This window comes from Pseudophryne corroboree, chromosome 6, assembly GCF_028390025.1.
Source record: "Pseudophryne corroboree isolate aPseCor3 chromosome 6, aPseCor3.hap2, whole genome shotgun sequence".
In the NCBI taxonomy this organism is placed as follows: domain Eukaryota; kingdom Metazoa; phylum Chordata; class Amphibia; order Anura; family Myobatrachidae; genus Pseudophryne; species Pseudophryne corroboree.
This window is the reverse complement of record NC_086449.1, coordinates 554631095-554645112: the sequence shown is the minus strand read 5'-3', so window position 1 is coordinate 554645112 and position 14018 is coordinate 554631095.

Here is a 14018-nt window from a genome sequence, read left to right as displayed (position 1 = left end):
TATCCTATAGATTCCAGGCACTTAACTCGGAATCTATGGATTAACACACGTTAGCCATGTGTTAACGGCACAAGGAATAATATTTAAATAGCTCCTGGCATTAAACCCAGAGCTTTAGCAGCATGGTAAACACAGAATCAAATTGCATCTGTCCCTAAATTTGGATATTAGTAGACAGACAAAGAGGTGAGATAGTGGATAGTAGGATCAGGGGTTGATCTATAATGTGTGCAGGGTTTACTGTGCATATGGGCCCCTGAGTCAAGTGGGGCCCACAGTGCTCAACCTGCACCTGTTGACTAGACTTACTGTACACTATACCATGACACTACAGAAATCACTGGGGAAATGGTGCCAGTGACAGCTTTCTAGAGATATGCACAGTAGATTTAGATACAGTTCCAGAGTCTACTCGGTGGATATGTCAATGCAATCCTCTTCTCTTAAAATGCCCAAGTATAGGACCTGTTTTTAGTCAGATAATCTTTAACTTTTTTTTGCAGAACTCAAAGTTATAATATAAGTAGCTCCATATGAGAGCACGAAAGTTGCTTTCTGGTACAGATGGAGGCACGACAATCGTGGCTTCATTTGCGACTGAGTGCGTCCAGCGAGGCGGGCTCCCAGGCACACCCACCTGCGATGTAGCCACATCTGTACATCCATTGTTAAAAGTCAGTTAACATACTGTAGATAAAGTGTTTATCATGGCACTCTATATTTCTACTATATTTACTGTATGCAGCCTGCAGTCCTGACTGCTGAATACTTTGCAGAGGAACATACCAAAGACAGTAAAGCCTTCACTGTGTATAAACCCAGTAATACACCACCACTGGTGCAACAAAGGAACAGTTGGATTTAAATTGGTTGTCACCAGGGATCTCATTTTCTGCTATTATTACAATTTTTCATATCCTTTAAATCCATATATGCTCTTAATGCTTTGCATTGAGGTACAGAATCAGAACAGAAATAGTGGGTCTTATTCAGATTTGCTAGAAAACCAAAAAAGCACACTAATGGACAAAACCATGTTTCACTGCAGGTGGGGCAGATGTAACATGTGCAGAGAGATACTGATTTGGTAGGGGTGTATTCAAACTAAAATCTAAATAGCAGCATAGGCAAACGCAGGGGGGGGGGGGGGGGTTCCAGTTGCCGGGAAACCCCCCTCTCTGGGCAAGTGGCTCAAATTATGACAACAATAGAAATGGTATATAAATTAGTGATGAGCGAACCCCCCCGAACTTTACCCTTTTTATACGGGTCCGAGCCATTCTCGGATTCTCCCGTATATCTCGGTTAACCCGAGCGCGCCCGAACGTCATCATCCCGCTGTCGGATTCTCGCGAGATTCGGATTCTATATAAGCAGCCGCGCGTCGCCGCCATTTTCACTCGTGCATTGGAGATGATAGGGAGAGGACGTGGCTGGCGTCCTCTCCGTTTTCTGTAGAAGACAGTTGATTCTTGTTTGTTTTTTATTGCTTAATTGTGGGGAGGATTGGGGAGCAGCTGTTAGGAGTACAGTGCAGAGTTTTGCTGATAAGTAACCACCAGTTTTTTTATCCGTTCTCTGCCTGAAAAAAACGCTCCATACCATATCTGTGCTCAGTGTGCTGCATGATATATCTGTGCTGAGTGCTCACACAGCTTAATTGTGGGGACTGGGGAGCAGCTATAGCAGGAGTACAGTGCAGAGTTTTGCTGACAGTGACCACCAGTATACGTTGTCTGCCTGAAAAACACTCCATATCTGTGCTCACAGTGTGCTGCTTTATTGTGGGGACTGGGGACCACCAGTATAATTAATATTATATAGGAGTAGTACAGTGCAGACTGCACTGCTGTACCTACCTCTGTGTAGTCACTCGTCATCCATTAAGTATACTATCCATCTACATTGTACACCTGTGGTGCATTTTAGACTAGTTTAGCAGTTTGCTGACAGTGTCCACTAGTATACTATATATAGCAGTACGGTAGGTCACTGCTGTACCTACCTCTGTGTCGTCACTCGTCATCCATTAAGTATACTATCCATCTACATTGTATACCTGTGGTGCATTTTTTTAGACTAGTTTAGCAGTTTGCTGACAGTGTCCACCAGTATACTATATATAGCAGTACGGTAGGCCACTGCTGTACCTACCTCTGTGTCGTCACTCGTCATCCATTAAGTATACTATCCATCTACATTGTATACCTGTGGTGCAATTTTTTAGACTAGTTTAGCAGTTTGCTGACAGTGTCCACCAGTATACTATATATGGCAGTACGGTAGGCCACTGCTGTACCTACCTCTGTGTCATCACTCGTCATCCATTAAGTATACTATCCATCTACATTGTATACCTGTGGTGCATTTTTTTAGACTAGTTTAGCAGTTTGCTGACAGTGTCCACCAGTATACTATATATAGCAGTACGGTAGGCCACTGCTGTACCTACCTCTGTGTCGTCACTCGTCATCCATTAAGTATACTATCCATCTACATTGTATACCTGTGGTGCATTTTTTTAGACTAGTTTAGCAGTTTGCTGACAGTGTCCACCAGTATACTATATATAGCAGTACGGTAGGCCACTGCTGTACCTACCTCTGTGTCGTCACTCGTCATCCATTAAGTATACTATCCATCTACATTGTATACCTGTGGTGCATTTTTTTTAGACTAGTTTAGCAGTTTGCTGACAGTGTCCACCAGTATACTATATATAGCAGTACGGTAGGCCACTGCTATACCTACCTCTGTGTCGTCACTCGTCATCCATTAAGTATACTATCCATCTACATTGTATACCTGTGGTGCATTTTTTTAGACTAGTTTAGCAGTTTGCTGACAGTGTCCACCAGTATACTATATATAGCAGTACGGTAGGCCACTGCTGTACCTACCTCTGTGTCGTCACTCGTCATCCATTAAGTATACTATCCATCTACATTGTATACCTGTGGTGCATTTTTTTAGACTAGTTTAGCAGTTTGCTGACAGTGTCCACCAGTATACTATATATAGCAGTATGGTAGGCCACTGCTGTACCTACCTCTGTGTCATCACTCGTCATCCATTAAGTATACTATCCATCTACATTGTATACCTGTGGTGCATTTTAGTTGTGCGCAGTATATATAGTAGTAGGCCATTGCTATTGATACTGGCATATAATTCCACACATTAAAATATGGAGAACAAAAATGTGGAGGTTTAAAAAAATAGGGAAAGATCAAGATCCACTTCCACCTCGTGCTGAAGCTGCTGCCACTAGTCATGGCCGAGACGATGAAATGCCATCAACGTCGTCTGCCAAGGCCAATGCCCAATGTCAAAGTAGAGAGCATGTAAAATCCAAAACACAAAAGTTCAGTAAAATGACCCAAAAATCAAAATTAAAAGCGTCTGAGGAGAAGCGTAAACTTGCCAATATGCCATTTACGACACGGAGTGGCAAGGAACGGCTGAGGCCCTGGCCTATGTTCATGGCTAGTGGTTCAGCTTCAAATGAGGATGGAAGCACTCATCCTCTCGCTAGAAAAAAGAAATAACTTAAGCTGGCAAAAGCACAGCAAAGAACTGTGCGTTCTTCGAAATCACAAATCCCCAAGGAGAGTCCAATTGTGTCAGTTGCGATGCCTGACCTTCCCAACACTGGACGGGAAGAGCTTGCGCCTTCCACCATTTGCATGCCCCCTGCAAGTGCTGGAAGGAGCACCCGCAGTCCAGTTCCTGATAGTCAAATTGAAGATGTCAGTGTTGAAGTACATCAGGATGAGGATATGGGTGTTGCTGGCGCTGGGGAGGAAATTGACAAGGAGGATTCTGATGGTGAGGTGGTTTGTTTAAGTCAGGCACCCGGGGAGACACCTGTTGTTCATGGGAGGAATATGGCCATTGACATGCCTGGTCAAAATACAAAAAAAAATCAGCTCTTCGGTGTGGAATTATTTCAACACAAATGCGGACAACAGGTGTCAAGCCGTGTGTTGCCTTTGTCAAGCTGTAATAAGTAGGGGTAAGGACGTTAACCACCTCGGAACATCCTCCCTTATACGTCACCTGCAGCGCATTCATCATAAGTCAGTGACAAGTTCAAAAACTTTGGGTGACAGCGGAAGCAGTCCACTGACCACTAAATCCCTTCCTCTTGTAACCAAGGTCCTGCAAACCACACCACCAACTCCCTCAGTGTCAATTTCCTCCTTACCCAGGAAAGCCAATAGTCCTGCAGGCCATGTCACTGTCAAGTCTGACGAGTCCTCTCCTGCCTGGGATTGCTCCGATGCATCCTTGAGTGTAACGCCTACTGCTGCTGGCGCTGCTGTTGTTGCTGCTGGGAGTCGATCGTCATCCCAGAGGGGAAGTCGGAAGACCACTTGTACTACTTCCAGTAAGCAATTGACTGTCCAACAGTCCTTTGCGAGGAAGATGAAATATCACAGCAGTCATCCTGCTGCAAAGTGGATAACTAAGGCCTTGGCAGCCTGGGCGGTGAGAAACGTGGTTCCGGTATCCATCGTTAATTCAGAGCCAACTATAGACTTGATTGAGGTACTGTGTCCCCGGTACCAAATACCATCTAGGTTCCATTTCTCTAGGCAGGCGATACCGAAAATGTACACAGACCTCAAAAAAAGACTCACCAGTGTCCTAAAAAATGCAGTTGTACCCAATGTCCACTTAACCACGGACATGTGGACAAGTGGAGCAGGGCAGACTCAGGACTATATGACTGTGACAGCCCACTGGGTAGATGTATTGCCTCCCGCAGCAAGAACAGCAGCGGCGGCACCAGTAGCAGCATCTCGCAAACGCCAACTCGTCCCTAGGCAGGCTACGCTTTGTATCACCGCTTTCCAGAATAGGCACACAGCTGAAAACCTCTTACGGCAACTGAGGAAGATAATCGCAGATTGGCTTACCCCAATTGGACTCTCCTGGGGATTTGTGACATCGGACAACGCCAGCAATATTGTGCGTGCATTGCATCTGGGCAAATTCCAGCACGTCCCATGTTTTGCACATACCTTGAATTTGGTGGTGTAGAATTATTTAAAAAACGACAGGGGCGTGCAAGAGATGCTGTCGGTGGCCCGAAGAATTGCGGGCCACTTTCGGCATTCATGCACCGCGTACAGAAGACTGGAGCACCACCAAACATTCATGAACCTGCCCTGCCATCATCTGAAGCAAGAGGTGGTAACGAGGTGGAATTCAACCCTCTATATGCTTCAGAGGATGGAGTAGCAGCAAAAGGCCATTCAAGCCTATACATCTGGCCACGATATAGGCAAAGGAGGTGGAATGCACCTGACTCAAGCGCAGTGGAGAATGATTTCAACGTTGTGCAAGGTTCTGCAACCCTTTGAACTTGCCACACGTGAAGTCAGTTCAGACACTGCCAGCCTGAGTCAGGTCATTCCCCTCATCAGGCTTTTGCAGAAGAAGCTGGAGACATTGAAGGAGGAGCTAAAACAGAGCGATTCCGCTAGGCATGTGGGACTTGTGGATGGAGCCCTTAATTCGCTTAACCAGGATACATGGGTGGTCAATCTGTTGAAATCAGAGCACTACATTTTGGCCACCATGCTCGATCCTAGATTTAAAACCTACGTTGTATCTCTCTTTCCGGCAGACACAAGTCTGCAGAGGTTCAAAGACCTGCTGGTGAGAAAATTGTCAAGTCAAGCGGAACGTGATCCGTCACCATCTCCTCCTTCACATTCTCCCGCAACTGGGGGTGCGAGGAAAAGGCTAAGAATTCTGAGCCCACCCGCTGGCGGTGATGCAGGGCAGTCTGGAGCGAGCGCTGACATCTGGTCCGGACTGAAGGACCTGCCAACGATTACTGACATGTCGTCTACTGTCACTGCATATGATTCTCTCACCATTGAAAGAATGGTGGAGGATTATATGAGTGACCGCATCCAAGTAGGCACGTCAGACAGTCCGTACGTATACTGGCAGGAAAAAGAGGCAATTTGGAGGCCCTTGCAGAAACTGGCTTTATTCTACCTAAGTTGCCCTCCCTCCAGTGTGTACTCCGAAAGTGTTTAGTGCAGCCGCTCACCTTGTCAGCAATCGGCGTACGAGGTTACTTCCAGAAAATGTGGAGAAGATGATGTTCATTAAAATTAATTATAATCAATTCCTCCGTGGAGACATTCACCAGCAGCAATTGCCTCCAGAAAGTACACGGGAACCTGAGATGGTGGATTCCAGTGGGGACGTATTAATGATCTGTGAGGAGGGGGATGTACACAGTGAAAGGGGTGAGGAATCGGAGGATGATGTTGAGGTGGACATCTTGCCTCTGTAGAGCCAGTTTGTGCAAGGAGAGATTGATTGCTTCTTTTTTGGTGGGGGCCCAAACCAACCAGTCATTTCAGTCACAGTCGTGTGGCAGACCCTGTCACTGAAATGATGGGTTCGTTAAAGTGTGCATGTCCTGTTTATACAACATAAGGGTGGGTGGGAGGGCCTAAGGACAATTCCGTCTTGCACCTCTTTTTTTCTTTCATTTTTCTTTGCATCATGTGCTGTTTGGGGACAATTTTTTTGAAGGGCCATCCTGCCTGACACTGCAGTGCCGCTCCTAGATGGGCCAGGTGTTTGTGTCGGCCACTTGTGTCACTTAGCTTAGTCACACAGCGACCTTGGTGCGCCTCTTTTTTTCTTTGCATCATGTGCTGTTTGGGGACAATTTTTTTGAAGGGCCATCCTGCCTGACACTGCAGTGCCACTCCTAGATGGGCCAGGTGTTTGTGTCGGCCACTTGGGTCGCTTAGCTTAGTCACACAGCTACCACATTGCGCCTCTTTTTTTCTTTGCATCATGTGCTGTTTGGGGAGTATTTTTTTGAAGTGCCATCCTGTCTGACACTGCAGTGCCACTCCTAGATGGGCCAGGTGTTTGTGTCGGCCACTTGTGTCGCTTAGCTTAGTCACACAGCCACCTTGGTGCGCCTCTTTTTTTCTTTGCATCATGTGCTGTTTGGGGACAATTTTTTTGAAGGGCCATCCTGCCTGACACTGCAGTGCCACTCCTAGATGGGCCAGGTGTTTGTGTCGGCCACTTGGGTCGCTTAGCTTAGTCACACAGCTACCTCATTGCGCCTCATTTTTTCTTTGCATCATGTGCTGTTTGGGGAGTATTTTTTTGAAGGGCCATCCTGTCTGACACTGCAGTGCCACTCCTAGATGGGCCAGGTGTTTGTGTCGGCCACTTGTGTCGCTTAGCTTAGTCACACAGCGACCTTGGTGCGCCTCTTTTTTTCTTTGCATCATGTGCTGTTTGGGGAGTATTTTTTTGAAGGACCATCCTGTCTGACACTGCAGTGCCACTCCTAGATGGGCCAGGTGTTTGTGTCGGCCACTTGTGTCGCTTAGCTTAGCCATCCAGCGACCTCGGTGCAAATTTTAGGACTAAAAATAATATTGTGAGGTGTGAGGTGTTCAGAATAGACTGAAAATGAGTGGAAATTATGGTTATTGAGGTTAATAATACTATGGGATCAAAATGACCCCCAAATTCTATGATTTAAGCTGTTTTTTAGGGTTTTTTGAAAAAAACACCCGAATCCAAAACACACCCGAATCCGACAAAAAATTTTCGGTGAAGTTTTGCCAAAACGCGTCCGAATCCAAAACCCGGCCTAGGAACCGAACCCAAAACCAAAACACAAAACCCGAAAAATTTCCGGTGCACATCACTAAATACGATTACTAGAGTTGCCACCATATCATGCAGCTTAAGGGACAGAGCAGAGCTGCTGCACATGCTCAGTGGTAGCAGCTTCTTCTACCAATTTTGCTGTGTGTGTGGGCTTGAGTCTTCAAGCAAGGCACTGGACCAGAGAGTAGCTACCAGAAATAAGAGATAGGAGCCTTACCAAGAGGTGGGAGAATGTGTGCTAAGAAAGTACAGTACTGGTTCTATTATGTTTGTGTATTTATTATTATGGTATGTTTAACCTTTTCCTAGCCACTTATTTATATTATTTAAATGTTTGCTACAGCCTATAATAAAGACCACCTATAGTGTTAAATATTAATACTGTTTTCTATACACTATACAGTGTATAAAAAGACCAATGTTGTTACTAGGTTCTTCTACTGCTTCGCTAGGCTCCCACACTTGCTCCAATGTTCCGCAAAGTGGGAGATTGTGTACTGCATTTGGAAACCCCCCTCTAGGAATCCTGTGTTTGCCACTGCGCAGTGTAAAAATAAACCAGCCAGTATTTACCATGCACAGAAACAATATAACACACTCAAATCTAAATCTCTCTGCACATGTTACATGTGCCCCACCAGCAGTGCAACATGATTTGCCCATTAGTGTGCTTTTTTGGTTTGCTAACAAACCTGAATAACTCCCAGTGTCCACTATAAAAACAAATGAAAATGTAATGGTGCAGTTAATTATTTCTGCCATATGAATAAGGAAATTTTGAACCATTTACTCCAATCACAAAATGGTAAAACATTGCACAACCACTGCAAGAGATACTAAGGGCATTAGAATACAGGGGGTAATTCAGACCTGACCGTGGCAGCAAATTTGTTAGCAGTTGGGCAAAACCCTGTGCACTGCAGGTGTGGCAGATATAACATTTGCAGAGAGATTTAGATTTGGGTGGGTTATTTTGTTTCTGTGCAGGGTAAATTCTGGCTGCTTTATTTTTACACTGCAAATTAGATTGCAGATTGAACACACCACACCCAAATCTAACTCTCTCTGCACATGTTATATCTGCCTCCCCTGCAGTGCACATGGTTTTGCCCAATTGCTTACAGAATTCCTGCTGCGATCAACTTGGAATTACCCCCATAGTCCATATCTCAAGAAAAGTTAGTCAAAATCGGTGGTGCTGGGCTCCAGGGAGTTTAGGGGAAATCCCAAAGTGAAAATCGGGCATAGCAAGGATCTCACCGTGTGTACACACCATTATTCTGTCTGCACATGTTATATCTGCCCCCCCCCCCCCCCCCACATGGTTTTGCTCACCTGCTAACAAATTTGATGCTACGATCCAGCCTGAATTACCCCAACAGTCCTCTATTTTGATTGTTTAATAGTCTTCTTACAAGTACTTCAAATAATGAAATGCATTTTGGACGGGGGTTGTTATTTTAAAAGTTTTAATTCCCATGCATGCAAAAGCTGTTTTATAAAATATAATTCCTTAAGTGGAAGGATAAATATAAAACAATCCAATTATGTTTAATAGTAGGTTTTTTTCTACAGTGAAAACTCAGAGAGGATTACCTTCTATAGGCTATTTGTAAAGGCTTAGGACACATTCTACTTGATTAAAGATAATATGTATGCCTCTGAATTAGTGAAGATTAAAATAGAACTCATGCTGTGACCAAAGGCAGTGTTCCTTCTATTGAATGAGTCAGCATGAAAGTAGGCCTGATCCCATTTAGAACCGGATATTGCTAGTCAAGTTTAGTACATATTCTTTGCACATAATTTATTAAAGGAAAACTATATTTAAAGTAAAATGTCTGACTTTATACAAATTAATAAAAACTGAATTTATTTGAGTTCTAGTGATGTCTGTGGCCATAATAATTCCAATGTAGATTACTACAAGGCTAAAGAATGAAATACAGAAGGATGTTAATGTATTGTGTTACTTCTAATAGTTCTTTTAGTTAGAAAATGTATCATGCAGACGTGTAACTAGGAGTTATGGCACCCCCCCCCCCTCTCTTAAAAAAAAAACTAGGAGTTATGGCACCGCCACCCCACCCCCACCCCCCAAAACAAAAAAAAGATGGCTTGCATTTTTCACCTGGGAGGAAATGGCCTTTAAGCTCTTTTGCATGGCTGCCACCCATTCAGGACTTCTACAGCATATTCTGTACTCTTCATCGCTCCTCCTCCATCAGACTGCCTCCCTAGGCTTGTGCTGGGCATTGCAGGCAAGCACTGGTAAGGGTAGCTTAATAGACATACAGAGATGGTCTGTCTTATATACCTGTGGATGTGGTCATGTCGATGAAGTGTTTGCATACACAGACGCTCTATTGCTGACAGTGGAGAACAAAAGACAGAAAATCTGCACGTGTCATTGGAATCGTGCAAGTTTCAATGGTGCTACGGATGGTGGCATCTAAAGACCCACCAGGCTGTATTACAGCATCTACAGATGCTGACAGTGGGTGTCTCAGTCCTTGCACATTGATATGTGTGTATGTACACCAGGGAAGGACTTTGTAGCAGCATTTGCATAAAGTCACAGATTCATCTGCGTCCACCACTGAATCAGGACTTATACCGCCCTGATTTCTGGTTTAGCTAACTATTTGCTTGCACTATCTATAACACATGAGCCTGGAAGCAGGCTGATGATCAGATGTCCTGTCTATTGCTTCCCGGTGGCTTCATGCTGACAGCGAGTCCCAGCTGCCAATGTTTGGCACTGTTTCGGGGGCCTTTTGTGTGACTCCCCTATTAACATGTTGACTGCACCACACCCCCACATCTGGAACAGTCACTGAATGCTACTGATTTATGCTTTCTGCAGTCTTCTCTATTTTTCTATTCATCTAATATTCCCATTTAACAAGTAGTAGACAAAAAATGGAAATAACTTGGTACTGTAAATGATACTGAAAGCAAGGGTTTCCAAGAAAGTGTGGTTGTTTGTTAATGAAGAAATAACATCTCAGTGTTAGTATATACCCCTTTCAGACTGACAAATATTTCCCGGGTTATTGCACATGGACGCGCATAAACCCGGGAATTTGCTCAGTATGAAAGGGTACTGAAAGAATATCCTGGGTCAAACGTCCCGGCATTTCATTCCCGGTCTCAACCTGGGTTGAATCCGGGATCGTCCCGGGATGCAGTGTCGTGTGAATGGGCCCTACCCGGTATTCAGTACATGGGACTGTTAAAAGGCCTCTCATTGGAGCTTTCTTGGGTTCAGAAAAGATGTCATCATCCAGAGCCCAGGGAAGCATCCTGGAAGCAGAGGAGACAGGCAATATGGCTACCTGGACTGATCAGGAGATCAGAGAGCTGCTCAGCATATGGGGGGAGGAGGAAATAAAGAGACAGATAACAGGCACAGTGAAGGATGCTATTATTTATAGAAACATTGCAAAGCTGCTTGAAGCCAGAGGAATTATCTGTACACAACAGCAAGTTGTTAATAAAATGAAGACTCTGAAAAAGCAGGAACCACCCCTGCCTTTGCTTGCCGATTGTGACCTCATCTATGTGAGCCAGAAAAATGTCCATTTCTAATGACATACATATGCATTTGCAGGGATTTCACTGGATCAGTGTAAACGGGGTTGTCTCGGTTCGATCTCAGGTCTAAGTGCAGTGTGAAAGGGGACATTCCCGGGTTGTGTCCCGGGATGCATCCGCGAACACATTCCCGGGTGTGACCCAGCTCTGTCAGTCTGAAAGGGGTATTAAGCAAATAACATCCCAGTATGGTCCATGTCATGTAGAAAGATATGGGACTGCCCTAACTGCTATAATTTTTGCTAATAAGAGGAGACCTCAGTGTTTTTTTAAAGAGGGGTATTGTTGCTGCACTTTTGCTGCACATCAATAACTTAAGCAGTTGAACTTGCTAATGATTCTCTAACTACCACTATTTAAGGTGAAGTCCGCATGGAATTATCATCATCAAAAGGCAACAGTGTGGAGCAGCACACACTCCAGAATAATGATCCATGTATCAATGCAGTGTTTCTCAAACTCGTTCCTCGGGACCTCAAACAGCTCACATTTTCCAGACCACCCAGCAGGTGACAGGTGTACTCATTACTCACTGACACATTTTTAAATATCTGCAGGTGGAACTAATTATTTCACTTACTGTGAGGAAAACTGTTTGGGGTCCTGAGGTCTGAGGTTGAGAACTTATGCCAGGCATTCCTAAAAACGGACCTCAAGGCACACTAACAGTGCAGGTTTTAGTAATATTCAGGCTTCAGCACAGATGGTTAAATCAAAATAACTGAAGTACTAATTAAGTCACCTGTGCTCAAGCATGGCTATCACTAAAACCTGCACTGTTAGTGTGCATTGAGGACCGTGATTGGGAATGCCTGACCTATGCATTAATGCAAAGTGCAAGATAAAACAGAAAAGTAACTAAGATCAATTGACTGCAAGTTCATCATGTGGTTTCAAGCACTCAGTTTACTCACTGATCTAATGACAAGTCTATAACTTAGGACATCACAAATGGTTTGCAAAGCATATAGTACATTTCTCATCCCAACTACCTATTACAGGGGTTCCCAACCACAGTCCTCCTCAAAGCACACCAACAGTCCAAGTTTTAAGGATAACCATACTTGAGCACTGGTGACTTAATTAGTACCTCAGTTATTTTGATTTAACCAGCTGCGCTCAAGCATGGATATAACTAAAGCCTGCACTGTTAAGGTGTGTACACACGGTGAGATCCTTGCTTAGCCCGATTTTGACTATACAATTTCCCTTGAATTACCCCAGAGCCCAGAAGCACCGATTTTGACTATCTGTACTTTCAATTTTGTCTATGTACGAATTTGAGTAAGTGCAAATTTTGACTATACTTTGTACTGGATAGTACACTAGATAGTCAAGATCGACTTACCTGCAAAGTCTATCTAGCCCTGCGATATTAACCCCGTGGGAGTGCGCATCGGGATCGAATCGGGATCGCAAGCTGCCTAATACTTTGCAATTTGTACTAACTTTCCTTGCGATTTTGACTATATAGTCAAAATAGAAAGGAGAAATCTAACCGTGTGTACACACCTTAACTGTGCCTTGAGGACCGAGGTTGTAAAACACTTACCCCTTATACTGGGGTTTCTTTTTTTGCTTTTTCTACTATGTATACATTTACATAGATTTTATTTATAATCACTGAACACTAGGTATTATATATAGTTCTTTTAAACACTGTTCCAAAAGTTGTTTTATATGTTAGCACTTCATTGGTTGACCTCTGAAAGCTGCCTAATGCAATGAAACCCAAGTACAATTTTAGTTGAAGGGTTTATTTTTTTTAAGCTACTGTATCTTCTGTCCTGTTTCATAAACCAGCCAACACATTTTCGGTAGCAGTCATGTCAAATTGCCATTGCAACTACTGTTTGGGGTCAGAGGGCATGGTAGAAAGACAAACACTATTTTTTCTCAATAATAAATACAGCCAAAGACTACAAAATGGATGGAAATTTAATATGTATGGAGTAAATACACAGTGTGACTGAGGAATAGATAATATAAAAAGCGTGTCACCATCTCCCTGGGATGGCAGGTAAGCAACATGTGGTTGTGCTTAAATTGTACAAGGTCTTATCCGGTCACTGGAAGATCATGGAATTCTTTACATGCTGTGATTTCGTAATGTCAGTAAATGAAATGCACAAATGTGTAAAATCTCAAGGAACTCTCAAGAGTAAGGTCAAAATATGTGGATATTGAAATAAAGCTGACTTCACAAACATTCTGATTAAACTAAGATTCTTTGCCAAAATGTCATATTTCATTTTGATTTCTATTTGTACTAGAGACTTGGCAAATAGCAATGTTAAACCAATCTATTATAACAGCATCCCCATAGGATAATTTCCTGGCGCAAATGTCTTTTACATTTTATTTTTTTTTTAGGAACATTTTTTCTAATGCTTTTTTACAAAAACAAAGTGTACTATATATCGTGCATAGGTGTTGCTTTGGTTTTATTTCATAGTGCTGTAGCAATTTGTATGCTAAATCCCTGTGGACATCTGCTATGGGGCTCCTCTAGCTACACCCCTGCTTCTAAACCAGTTGAAGCAAGGTTCTTGCTGACAAAATAGTGCAACTCTATATATGATGCCTTTGTATTGATTAAGCTCCATAATGTATTATTGCCCCATGCTGACACAGATGCAGATAACCATCCAGTTGAACAATACCAGTACTTGGTATTGTTGTGTAACCCCAGTTTTAGTCACAGTAGTATAGTTAGTGCTTTGTCTTGTTGATGCAAGTCAATTATA